This window comes from Diadema antillarum, unplaced genomic scaffold (assembly GCF_040938485.1).
Source record: "Diadema antillarum isolate AM-2024a unplaced genomic scaffold, OU_Dant_1.0 seq00000331_RagTag, whole genome shotgun sequence".
Classification (NCBI taxonomy): domain Eukaryota; kingdom Metazoa; phylum Echinodermata; class Echinoidea; order Diadematoida; family Diadematidae; genus Diadema; species Diadema antillarum.
Genome location: NW_027271348.1, coordinates 114,146 through 128,252, shown reverse-complemented (window position 1 = coordinate 128,252; position 14,107 = coordinate 114,146). Strand labels below are relative to the sequence as shown.

Below are 14,107 nucleotides of genomic sequence, written 5' to 3'. Positions count from 1 at the left end.
GTAAATCTTCGGTTTGTGTATTATCATCACTTTGTCTGCTACTCATTTCATGTAATTGCACGACCAGGATTTAGGATTTTAGGATTGGGAAGGTGGTTCACCTTAACCTGCTTCACCTGCATTGTTGGGCTCCAGGAAAGACGATGGTCTTCTAATGCTCTCCCAATTTCATTTCAATGGAAGGTACTCGTCTGGTAGGAACGGGGGTCCCCATGCACCCTCTGAACACATTTTTAACTTACTTTTTTGTAACCCTCAGAGTGTCTAGTTAATGATTTTTTTTTTGTTCCCAATTAAAAATTGTGTCCCATGGGGGTCATAGGCGGACATCTTGGCGGCTATCTTAGATTTTCAACGAACCATTAATTTCCGTAACTTTTGAAATACACAACATACAGGGACAGATAGAAATTTTTTTCAGAGTAAATGCAGCATGAGGAATCGATGGAGATGGTTATTTGCATGATTAAAGCAAGTTTAATACAAGAAAGTCCAAAAATATGCAAAATTCAGTGTCATTTACACTGGAAAGTGCCCAAACAGTCCGTATACATATAGGATAGACTACGCACCTCACAGAAGTAACTAACCACTAAGTCTATAGATCATAGCTCAAATATGGTGTGTTGTATAAAAAAAATTCTACAGAATTTGAAGGAAAATTTAATTTCAAGCATTTTGACACCTCACTTGTTGAAATCGAATGAAGAATGTAAGCACAACCCTGCCGGAAAGAACACAGCGTCAACACAGTGTGTTCATAGAGTGACCACACAGTTGACTGTATGAACACATAGTGACCACAGTGTGGTCACACCTTTGCCACATTGTGATTACTCTCACTATGTGTATCATCATGGGTTGTCACATAGTTTTCATACAGTGGAATGGTAACAACTGTGAGCAGCTTCGTTCACATAGTTTCACAGAGTCACCACATGGTGATCAAGACTTTCACATAGTGGGATAAAGCTAACACACAGTAGTCATAGAGTCTCACATCGTGTTCACTATGTGGAAGTCGTCATACAGAGCGAATGCATAGCACATAGTTGCCACACTGTAGAGAGATCTGTCACACAGTGAAAATGTATGGACACATAGTTGCCACACTGTAGATAAATCTGTCACACAATGGGAATGTAATGGACACATAGTTGCCACACTGTGGAGAGATCTGTCACACAGTAAGGATGTATGGACACATAGTTGCCACACTGTGGAAATATCTGTCACACAGAGGGAATACATGGACACATAGTTGCCACACTGTGGAGAGAACTGTCACACAGTGGGAATGTAATGGACACATAGTTGCCACACTGTGGAGAGATCTGTCACACAGTAAGGATGTATGGACACATAGTTGCCACACTGTGGAAATATCTGTCACACAGAGGGAATACATGGACACATAGTTGCCACACTGTGGAGAGATCTGCCACACAGTGGGAATGTACGGACACATAGTTGCCACACTGTGGAGAGATCTGCCACACAGTGGAAATGTATGGACACATAGTTGCACACTGTGGGAGATCTGTCACACAGTGGGAATGGATGGACACATAGTTGCCACACTGTGGAGAGATCTGCCACACAGTGGGAATGTACGGACACATAGATTGACACACTGTGGAGAGATCTGCGACACAGTGGAAAGTATGGACACATAGTTGCCACACTGTGGAGAGATCTGCCACACAGTGGGAATGTACGGACACATAGTTGCCACACTGTGAGAGATCTGCCACACAGAGTCAGTGTCAACACGCTGTGTTCACATAGTCACAGTCTCCACCCCGAGGAGATATCTCTCACACAGAGGCATCACCTCGCAGTGTTCACATAGATACAGTCTCCACACAGAGGCAAAATCTCCGAGTCATGCAGAGACAATGTGTCTTTTTTGACAGAATTATCGTACACATTAAATCGACACATAAGATCTTCAGTAATCTTCAGGACTGAAGGATGCAGAATAAACAGAAGAAGAAGAAGACACCCAGGAAAATTTACATGACAGAGAAATAGCGTCAAAATTAAGGATTACTGAAATGGTATGATTCTGCAATGTTAATAATTTATGCCAGAATTTATCAATTGAAAAAACAACACAAACTTGCAATTGCACAACATTTTATGAATCTTTTGCCGAAAGGTGATTGTACGAAAAATTAGACTGGATATAACTCTCCAACAGGTACTAGTATAGAATATTAATACAGATCCAACATGATAATGCATTCGCAATTGTGTTCTTAAATCCCTTTCTACGAGACTTGGAAGACATGATTGTGATTACAACTCTACTTGCGCACTTAAACCTGAAGGCAATGCTGCAGCCTGACTAGAAAACCTCATAGGATTTGGACGCACCACTCTCACACATACATAGTCGTACTCATATACAGCACATACACCCCGCATAATAGCGAGCACACAATATCTGCATGATTACGGTTCTGGTGTGGTGGAGCTTGGATCTAGTTTATTTGACCCACCGCTAACCTCTATGTACTTATCTCTATGCCGTACGCTACGTAGAGATCTCACAGTGGTTTGACCCCTTGACGTATTACGAAACAAGCGGCTCGGCAGAGATTTAACCGTCATTTTGAATTGCGTACCTAGTCGAACCACTCCGTATATGCAGGGAGGTGGTCTTTCTTCCACCTCCCTGGTATATATGCGTACAGTGTATTGTACGTATCGTCCATGGCCATTGACGAACGCACGCGAATTATAGTTTGCTCATGCGTTTGGTGGTTTCATCGTGTTTTCGTTCCTTTGCAAACTCGGACAGTGTGCAAATGTGCAGTGCTAAAGCTAAAGAATCAAAAGCGAGTGGTAATCTTAACTGGGCAAATTAAAAGCAAGTCATGTTGCATGTGACGTTCGGATACGGCTGAGCGACAGCGACAGGTATACCAGGCAGCCTGGCAACGTAGGATGCAACCATGCAAGTGGAAATATATGCAACAATGTTAAGAAAACATTTGTTAGACTCTAGTGAAAAGACAAAAAAAAACGGGGGGGGGGAGGATGATAATGCTAAGTTTGATTGAAACCGCTATAAGAAAGTAATGGACAGAATGCCAAGAAAAATGAAGTTACTACTGGTGTTGTTGTGGTGTGATGTACACCAGATACCATTGTGCATCGTGTGATGTGGCCTAACAGTTACGTATGGATGGAGGGTGAATGCAGTAATACATGTATGTGTGTGGCTGCATAGTCTGCAAGTGCAAGAAAAAAAAAGCCATGTTGTGAAGATGGAAAACAAAATGAGCCTCAAAACTCATAGCGCAAAACTTATATTTGTTATTGTTATTATTTCAGTCCTGGAGAAAATATTTTGTCTGCTCTGGAGAGAGCACAGCCGATAGAAGCAAAGATATCACCGGTCTTCTGCAGCACGTACAGCGCCCATACCATCAAAGAGAAGTTAAATGACTTTGCTTTCTCCGGCTCAGCTTCTGTTCCGTTCTTCAGAATTACAATGACACCACCCCTTCCTTACTAGTACCATCACGGACTGTCTGGTTCTCCACAACAATGTTCTCACTCCACATTTATGCCTGCCTCGATCTCGACCCCATCTACGTCCCCAAATGACAAGGAGATGCATTCTTATGAGTCATGTGGTGACTCAGTCAAGAAGGTATTGTAATTCAGATGGTTCATCATTTAATTTTCTTCGGACATATGTAACAAAAGAGGTCTCTTTTTTATTGAACAACAAAAAAAAAGATATTTATTACCATGTGACTCTTGTAAAGCCAGCATTACTCGTTCATGTGCTAAGTTTTGGTGATAATTTGTTTTGCTGTTTTTATTTGTGTAATTCAAATGAATTCCCGAAGCCAGTATATTATGTTCTACGGTATGCTAAAGCATTTCACCTCATTGGCAACGGAATGTCCAAGACAAGATTTCGAGACAAGTACTTCGAGGGAAATCGAAGTATTATTGATTGAATACTTGCGAGCAAAATCTTCAAAAATTTCAATCAGAAGATGATAGCTAAGGGAGAGTACACCCTGAAAAGTTATACAAGAAACATCCATACGAGAGAAATAATGATAATACCATATTTAAAAAAAAAAAACAACGTTGAACAGTGTATCAGAAATTAAATTGCAATCTCCAAAAGTTTTAAATGACTTCTCACTAAACTGTTTGAGTCGAGTGTGGTACATATGCAATGAAGTTTGTGCAAAACATAAATACATTGTACATTTACTTTGACTTTGATTGTTCTGCCTTTCACTGGCTTTTTGAAAACGTATAAAGTTGTGATTGATTGCAGTTCTTGGATATTGTTTGGTTGTTTGTTTGGTTGTTTATCATTGTAAAGCGCTTCGAAACATGTTGTATTAAGCGCTAAACAGATATTTCATATTATTATTATTATTATTACTATTACTATTATAGAGGGTAATTACCCCTGTAGACTAGCAGCCATTGCAGTGCACCTGAAATAACACCTGTGATTAAACAATTTCACAAAACTTTTCCTTTTCCTGTTGTAGTAATATGGTACATATTTTTATTATTACTTTACATAACTTTATACAAGCAAGTGAAATTTCGTAGTAAGATATAGATTATGAAACATATAATCCTAATATCGATTATCTTATATGCTAATAGTAAATGACACTGCGTGCTTTTATCATCATTAATACTGTCTTCAATCTTTCTTTTCCATTCTGTACAGAAGATTCGGACATACTGAGCGATGGCTTGGCTCAACTGGGAATGCTACAACCGCGCCAGCAATCCTGGTCAAAGGTAGTCCTGGCTCCGTTTGGGATACTCTTCACCCAAAAGGAAGTGTGATTTGTACGGCTTCGCGGCACATCCAAATCCATCGCAGTAGATAAACCAAATACAACTCGAATTTTTGGTAACTATACAATATCTCAACATTCCTTCCTGGAACAGCTATACAGTTCAGTGAGTCATACCAACCCTTTTGTTGAGTATAAGGTGATTTAGCATGCCTAGTGCAAATGAATTTTTTCCATTGCATGTTCTTTTTTTTTTTCCTTTTTTTTTGGGGGGGGGGGTCTTGGGTTGGTTATGAAGTCAATTTCTTGTTTCGGACCCAAAAGTTAAGAACATTTGTAGCCTTGAGTAGGTATAATGTCGATAAAAAGAATACATCTAGCCTGACTTTTTTTTATTGATTATCAGTGATTCAAATTGTAATCATTAAACCTGCCTGCAAACATAGCTGGTTACCAGTCATAGTACCATAACTGGTGTTTAATTGTGCACAGATCTCAGTCCAACTGATAAGATCACACCTCATGTAGAAGTCATCATCTGTAATGATTTTAGTCAGTCAAATCAAGCCCTATGACATACTTGATTGTGCCAAGGAACCATCATTAACTCTTTATGTGCCATGTTCGCACGTCCGACTCAGTTGACGGCGTGCCATACAGTACATGTATTCTGCCCAAATGACAAACCTGTTAAAACCGATCGATAAATCGCCAAATGCCGCAGTACAATGAAAGCGTTTCTCGCGTTTTCGTTCCTCTCACATCTAGCTTGCATTTTATGTCGTGATTGACTAACAAGCGGTGTTCTCTCCGAGATTTAGGTGTAAATTCTAAGTTTCTGTCACTGTTTCGTGTGCCATAGTCATGTCTTTATAGTGATTTAGCTATACGAGTCATTTGAAATAAAAGAAATTATAGATTTATCATAAACGTTACATCACAACAAAGCTTGGGATTTTCTCGACAATTTTACTCATATGTCCAGCTGAACAAAAATCTATAAAAGTAAAATAGACTTGAAAAACAGAAGGTCTTCTCAAAGTATGACATCGTTGGTGTCTCAGAATAATGTGGCACGCAAGGGGTTTCCGTCATGGCACATAAAGAGTGAAAAAGTTTTCACTCACCCAGATGTGGCTATTAATGAGGTAAATGTACCAAAGATTGGTCTGTTAAATTATTATTGCCCTGAAAGTAAGATTATGTTTGTTTGTTTGTTTGTTTGTTTTGATAAAGGAAACATGAAGATATGTGCTACGAGAGCTCGCTGCTATAACATATTCCTAAATTGGTTTGTAATAACAGGACATGAAGCAAACTTGTGTTTCATAATAGTCATGGAAATTGTCATTGATACATAGCTTTTTCTTTCATAAAACTGAAAGAATATTTTGTGGGCAATTACAGAATAAAGTACGTTTTAATAGTTGATTATATTTTCCTGTTATTTTTGTATGATATAGATTATCATAAAAGTCTTGTCCTGGCAAGTTTATACTTTGAAGCTTTAAAAACTATGATGTCGAGTTACATTATAGATGTTACAGTGAGCTGTATTTGTAAATCATGTGATTGATTTTGTAGTATAAGAGAAGTGTTTTTGATTTTGATATCAGATTTAGTGTATTGATGCAGAGTACACATTTGCGCACTTTTGTCTTCTCCTTTAAGGTATAGGTAGTGCTCTACAAGACTGCATCTTAACAATCTGGGGGGTTTGACGACATGAAATTTCATTAGAGAAAGGACAAGTTCACCTTCATATACATGTGGATTGCGTGAATGCAACAATATCAGTAGAACACATCAGTGAAAGTTTGGGGAAAATCGGACAATCCGTTTAAAAGTTATGAATTTTTAAAGTATCTGCGCAGTTACTACTGGATGAGAAGACTGCTACAGTGTATGATGTCACAGCTTACAATACATAAAGAAAATAAAAAGAGAATTTCACAAAATTTTACTTTTTGAAAAAAAGTGTACATTTCCTCACCTTGTCACAGACGTATGTTAAGGGTAATATTATTCTTCTTGCCTTCTGAAAGGGCTGAATTTAAAAGACCTTTCAATAAGCGAGGAAAGTGAAAATATGTTGAATTTTCTTTATATTTTCTTTATATCGTTGTACTTATGTGACATCACAAGCTATAGTAGTCTTCTCATCCAGCCTTCAGTGAGCAGAAACTTCAAAAGTTCATAACTTTTGAACGGATTGTCTGATTTTCCTCAAACTTTCACTGATGTGTTTTACTAATATTGCTGCATTTACTAAACACACATGTCTGTGAAGGTGAACTTGTCCTTTAAAGCGGATCAAAGTATGCAGGAATCGGGCCATAACTAAGAAAGCTTGTCATTTTCATGAAATCTGTATTTCTATTTCTTCACAACGAGTGAATTAATTATTGGAAATAACTCTTTCTGTAAACTGCATTAGAGCTACTAGACAATGTGACAGCACTGGAAGGAAACTCACCACGGAGTGTTCACAGTGTGAAGACTGGATGGAAAATCACCATAGAGTGTACACAGTGTTGAGTCTGGATGTAAGATTACCACAGAGTACTCACAGTGTGGTAACTGTATGGAAAATCTCCACAGAGTGTACACAGTGTGGTGTTTGAATGTTTGGATGGAGAACTCACTGAGTGAAAGATACCACATTGTGCAGAGAAATCACTGTGAGAAAGGTAACGGTGTGGCAGTAGAGATCACTGTGTGAAAGATACCATAGTGTGGCAGGAAATTCACTGGGTGAAAAATACACAGTGTGGCTGAACAGCCATTGTGTGAAAGATACCACAGAGTGACAGAAGTTAATGTGTGAGAGATAAAAAGTGACTTCTGTCATAAAACACATAGTGAAAACACACAGTGAAGCACACAGTGAAACACACAGTGAACCACGTAGTGAAACACACAGTGAAACACACAGTGAAACACGTAGTGAAACACATTCACCACAGTGTGAAACACGTGTGTTCATACAGTCATTCCACTGCGTTAAATTGGAACACTTTTTAATACAGTGAACCACACAGTGAAACACTTTGTGACTACACTATGAACCACGTGGTTGATCAGTTGAGATCACACTGTGGTTACAGTGTGGTTCATAGTGTTGTCACACTGTGTTCCACTGAGTGGTTCACTGTATTAAAAAGTGTTCCAATTTAACGCAGTGGATTGACTGTGTGAACACAGTGTGAACACAGTGTGTTTCACACTGTGGTGACTATGTGGGACACTATGTGTTTTTTCTGGCAGGGAATGGCAATTTATATGCAAATACCCCTAAAGTGAAAGGTCCATGGAGGTTAAACATGATACTAATTTTGATCACTTCATGTGAAAGTGACAGAATGGACACAAATAAAACTTGAAATGAAATTGAACACTCTTTGTGTGCATTCCATTTTGTTTCATTTTGTGTTTAATATGAGTTTGAGTTGGGATATTTTCATGGAAACAATCACTGTGTCAAAAACTTAAGTCGATTTCAACAATTTAAGTGCCAAAATGTTTTGCATTCAAACTTATTTAAGATTAGGTTAAAAGTGGTCCATTCAAATGCGTTTGTTTAAACTTTATTGTAAGAAAACAAAGAGATGAATTTAACTTGACAGCCAGAGATCCCCTCTGTGAATAGAGATATCAATGTGGATCGCTGCAAATTTTATATTGGGACACATTGTATTTGTATATAAATTGCTATTGTGCTTACATTCTGTATTCAATTTCAACAAAGGAAAGGTCAAATTCTTTTAAATTAAATTTTCTTTCAAATTTTGTTGAAAGTTAAATGTCTGATACAAAACACAATATTTGAGCTATGATAAAAAGACAAAAGGGTTAGTTACATTTTGTGAGGTGTGTATATGTTTTCCATAAAGTATGGAATTAACGTATATTGAGAAAAAAGTAACACAATATGACTTCACTTTGTCAAAAGAATTCTGAATTCTCATCCTGTACAACTATGCAAACCATAGAAGCCGTAAGCAATACCTCAGCTTTTCGTTTCGCACTTCTGTAATTTTTAGTCATTATCAAAAAGATCATCGTAATCAATGTCTGGCTCCTCTTCATCCTCCGCCATCTCCTCAGTAGCATTCTGAAGCAAGTCAATGAGGAAAGTGGGAAGGATAGGGCCACTTGCCCACACTGGCTCCATAATACCGTCCTCTGTCTTCTGCCACCCTTGTCCAGGATCAAAGGGGTTAGGGCACCAGAAGATAAGCTGGTCAGCTCTCTTGAAGATAGCAAGGTGGTGGTGCACACGTTGAGTGTTTGGGATATGGTTGTCTCTGCGAGGTGGGAGCATGGAGAAATCCACCTTGGATTTGGTCGTCACTTGCTTGCCCTCTCCCACCATTTGCCTCAGCATGAAGCTGCGGACGACATTAATAGGCTTCTCCCGGGCCTGGCAATACATTTGGCACGTGAATGCCTCAATGTCATCTGTCACCTCTGGCTCCACAGATCACTCATCACCAAGTTTTCTGAGGGGGAAAAACATTGACATATTATAAGTCATGTTTTAACATTTCAGCAGTGTTTATTATAATATATTATTCAGCGATCTTCTTCATTTCAATAAAATACTGCTGAAATTATAATATCAGACTACTATCACCTGAATGTTATGCGGTACTTGGGTGGCTTTGCAGCTTCTTTGGGGGTACAACTTTGCCCCTACCCTTGAAGGCCCTTGTTACATCTTCCCCGGTGAACACATTCAGGCCAAGCATTGTGGTACAGTAGTCAGCTCCCTTTGATTCTGAATGCCAGTTTACTGACATTGACAATCAGGTAATGCTTGACAGTCCGTTTATCAAGGAAGATAGTGAAGGCGATGGAGTATCAATTCGATGACGCCAGAGGATCAAGAAAATGTCTGTAGCGTCCTCGCCACAGCTGCCTTGTACCCAAGCTTAGCAGCGTGTACTTAAGGTAGAGCACAACCCTGGAGTCCGTCTCCTCCTGGTTAGACAGCAGCTCATGGATATGGCGTATCGTCTCCTGGAACACATCATTGTATGAACAAAATGAATATAACAAGTATCACCTGAAGTTCAGAGAACGTGATTTCTGTTACTAGTGCATTCTTTTTGTCACACAAGAATGTGTTCCATGAGACGACACGTGATATCAATGAGCTGCTGTCTTACCAGGAGGAGACGGACATTCGGGTTGTGTTCTACCTCAAGTACACGCTGCTAAGCTTGGGTACGAGGAAGTTTTGGTGAGGACGCCCGACACAGACATTTTTTTCTTGATCCTCTTGCACCACGCGCATTCCATCGCCCTCACTATCTTCCTTGATAAACGGACTGTCAAGCATTGCAAGAATGTCAATGTCAGTGAACTGGCATACAGAATCAAAGGGAACTGACTACTGTACCACAATACATGCACTTGGACTGTATGTGTTCACCGGGGAAGATGTAACAAGGGCCTTCAAGGGTAGGGGCAAGTTAGACCCCTAAAGAAGCTACAAAGCCACCCCAAGTACCACACAATACTCAGGTGAGAGTAGTCTGATATCATAATTTCAGCAATATTTTAGTGAAATCAAGTAAATTGCTCAATATTATATTGTAACAAACACTGCTGAATGTTAAAACATGACTTAATAATATGTCAATGTTTTTTTTTCCCTCTCAGAAAACTTGGTGATGAGTAGTCTGTGGAGCCAGAGGTGACATATGACATTGAGGGATTCACATGCCAGGCCCGGTAGAAGTCTATTAATGTTGTCCGCAGCGTCATGCTGAGGCAGATGCTTGTAGAAGGCGAGCAACTGACGACCAAATCCAAGGTGGATACTCCATGCTCCAACCATATACAACCATATCCCACACATTCAATGTGTAAACCACCACCTTGCCATCTTCAAGAGAGCTGACCAACTAATCTTCTGGTGTCCTATCCCCATTGATCCTGGACAAGGGTGGCAGAAGACAGAGGACGGTATTATGGAGCCAGTGCGGACAAGTGGCCCTATCCTTCCGACTTTCCTCATTGACTTACTTCAGAATGCTACTGAGGAGATGGAGGAGGATGAAGAGGAGGAGCCAGACATTGATTACGATGATCTTTTTGATAATGACTAGAAATTACATGAGTGTGAAATGAAAAGCTGTCAAGTTAAATTCATCTATTTGTTTTCGGACAATAAGGTTTAAACAAACGCATCTGAATGGACCACTTTTGGCATCTAAAATTGTTGAAATCGACTGAAGATTGTGACACAGTGATTGTTTCCATAAAAAAACCCAAACTCAAACTTATTTTAAATACAAAATGAAACAAAAGGATTGTGCACAAAGAGTGTTACATTTCATTTCAAGTTTTATTTTTGTCCACTAGCTATGATCTAAAGACAAAGCGGTTATTAACTTTTGTGAGGTGTGTAGTTTGTGCTGTATGTGTACGGACTATTCGGACACTTTCCAGTGTAAACTACACTGAATTTTGCATATTTCTGGACTTTTCTTGTATCAATTTGCTTTTATCCTGTAAATAACTGTCTTAACCGATTCCTCATGCTATATTTACTCTAAAAAATTGTATTTGTCCCTGTATGTTGTGTAGTAAAAAAAGTTATGGAAATTAATGATTTTCGTCGAAAATCCAAGATGGCTGCCAAGATGTCCGCCAATGACCCCCATGGGACACAATTTTTATTTTGGGAACAAAACAAATCATTAACTAGACACTGTAAGGGTTACAAAAAAGTAAGTTTGAAAAAAATGTGTTCAAGGGTGCATGGTGACACCCCCCCTTCCTAATAGAGTATACGTAACGAAGGTGCATTTCCCCAGAAATCGGGACGCTGAAGGTTTTGGTTTTTAAATTTGAAATCATATTAAAGTCTTTTTATTCCGGATATGAATATTGGTTGCGTTATCACAGAAAGGAAATGAAATTGATTAGTGCGAATTCATACAGGGTTCGTCAAAAGAGATGTACGTCAGAATTTGTTTTCAATGCATTTTGATGTTTTGCTCTTGGTACACCTATGTGCAGCATTCTCAGCCTTTGAGGGGTCTGTTTGAAATATTTCTACGTCATACATGATCAATGCTGATGATGATGAAGAGGAGTAGAGAAGGAGGAATAGATGGAGAATGGGAAAAAAGGAGGTGGAGGAGATGGAGCATTCCTATTGCAATTTCACCAATGCTATGGTATATGTTATACAGCGTGTCCCCCCCCCCCCAAAAAAAAAAAAACCCACCGAAACAGAGTTTCATTGCAATTTTTGGCGATCATAAGCATAAATTTGCTTTATGAGATGTACATGAATAGAAAAGTACACTTCTCTTCTTTCTTTTGATGCACAACCCAATGTTCATAATTAGGGGCATGACTGAGTTAGAGCAATAGAAAGCAGTGCTACTAAATTTGCATTTGCACGCGCAAATTGCAATTTTGAGCGAATTTTTCGCACTTTTTCGGCAATCGTATTCGTATAAGAAAATCATAGCCTTAATAAACATCATATTTCCTTTTCATATGACAGCTCATTTGTAAAAAAAAACAACAACAAAAAACAAACATTTGCGCCTGCTAGAGATAACTTGATTTGAAAATATGCTTCAATTTTACCCTAAAAGTTGGATAGTTAAAGAAGGAATCATTAAGATTTTCTGACTTGGCAGGTAACAATGGCTTTCATGCTTCGATGAATTTACACAAACGTTGGGGGGGGGGGGGTGAAGGGAACGTTAAAGACTGTTCTGTTGTGAATAGGGTCGAAAAATAAACACACGCTCATGAGGTTGCCTGACAATGTAGCCTACCTGGAGAAGCCTACCTGCACTTGATGGACGAGGAGATAGTTACTCGCACTGAAGGGAAATATCAACGAGATGGATACGGAGAATTTCGTCACTTATGGTGGATTCAGGATGGGGCTACCGCCCACGGTCAACTGATCGCAAGGCAGAGATTGCATCAGCTCTTCGAAGACAGGGTCGTCGCTATGAATCACCCCCGTCGAATGGCCTCCGCGGAGTACCGACCTCACCCCCTGCGACTTCTTTCTCCGGGGCTTCCTCAAGGGAAAAATCTTCGTCACTCCTTTTTATGATCTTGCGGATCTCAGAGCCAGAATCGTCAAAGCGGTGGACGCTCTCCGACAGGACTGTTTGATTTGCCATGCAGACAAAACCATGAGGTCGACTGCACAGACATGTGCCGGCGACGGCGGTTATGTTGCATGAACTTGAACTCTCATTGACAAGCTTAATAAATCTATTTCATCATTATGATTATGAAGTAATAAAGAGCACAATCACATACAATTTATTTCTAATGCTTTCATCTTTTAAGAGTCCTAACATAATTTATGCTTGATCTGAGAATGGTTTCTAAAGTCTTAGTGCGATCTTGCTGTTGGCTTGATTTTATTGCATGTGTTATGTTTGGATTTCTTGTACAATGCGTTGGTTGAAATGAGTGTATAAAGCAGGGGTAGCACAAAAAAAAAAACTCAGGAAAGGACTTTCTGCCCTGCACTTGTACCTTTGAATTATTGCAAGTGCAAGTTTACTGATAAAAAGTAATTCACCTCTTTTCTGCTTTTCCTCCCCCTTCAAAAACTGTCCGCCTCCCCTGTCAGTGATGAAGGATGAATCATGCTTGCCTATGAAACGTAGTGAGGAACGAAAAGATTGAAAGAAGCGTGAGATTCAATCTGATGTCAAAATTCGTACCATTGTTGTAACATTGACTTCCCATAACCATAGACTCCATGCAACAAGAGGATACTCACGTCATCACTCTTCAATTGGTTTAATCTCGTAGCTTGTTCTAAAGAAATGACAATCAAGGCCTTTCCGTCCACATACTGCATTCTCTGAAAATATTCTCCCCCCCCCCCCCCGAACAATGTTCACTGCAGCACTGCCATTGTTTTGTGTGAATTCACTTGCGCAGATATTCTGCCCATTGTCTAGTGCGAAGTCGGGAAAGTTGAATGCGTGTTTTTCGACTATCCGTCAAATAGGTAGAAATAAAGCATGTTTACGAAATTTTTACTCCAGCATACATCATTCACGTTTTACGCATAAGATCTCATATAAAGAGGAAAATATGGATATTTCAGTTATGAACTTTGTTTTTCGAAGAAAAATAACTGTAAAAGTCTAAAAAACTCACAGTCGGAATTTGCGCGTGCAAATGAACATATTTGGTAGCACCAATGTCTATTGTTCCAACTCAGTCATGCATGTTACAATGAACATTAAGTTGTGCATCAAATGGAAGAAGAGGAGCGTACCTTTCCATTCATATACATCTCA

General features: G+C 39.3%; 1 protein-coding gene across 1 annotated transcript in view; it reads left to right on the top strand.

The window, feature by feature from the left end:
- LOC139730733 (autocrine proliferation repressor protein A-like) overlaps nucleotides 1-14,107 on the top strand; it is a 148,052-nt gene that overhangs the window by 78,183 nt on the left and 55,762 nt on the right. The window lies entirely within an intron of this gene.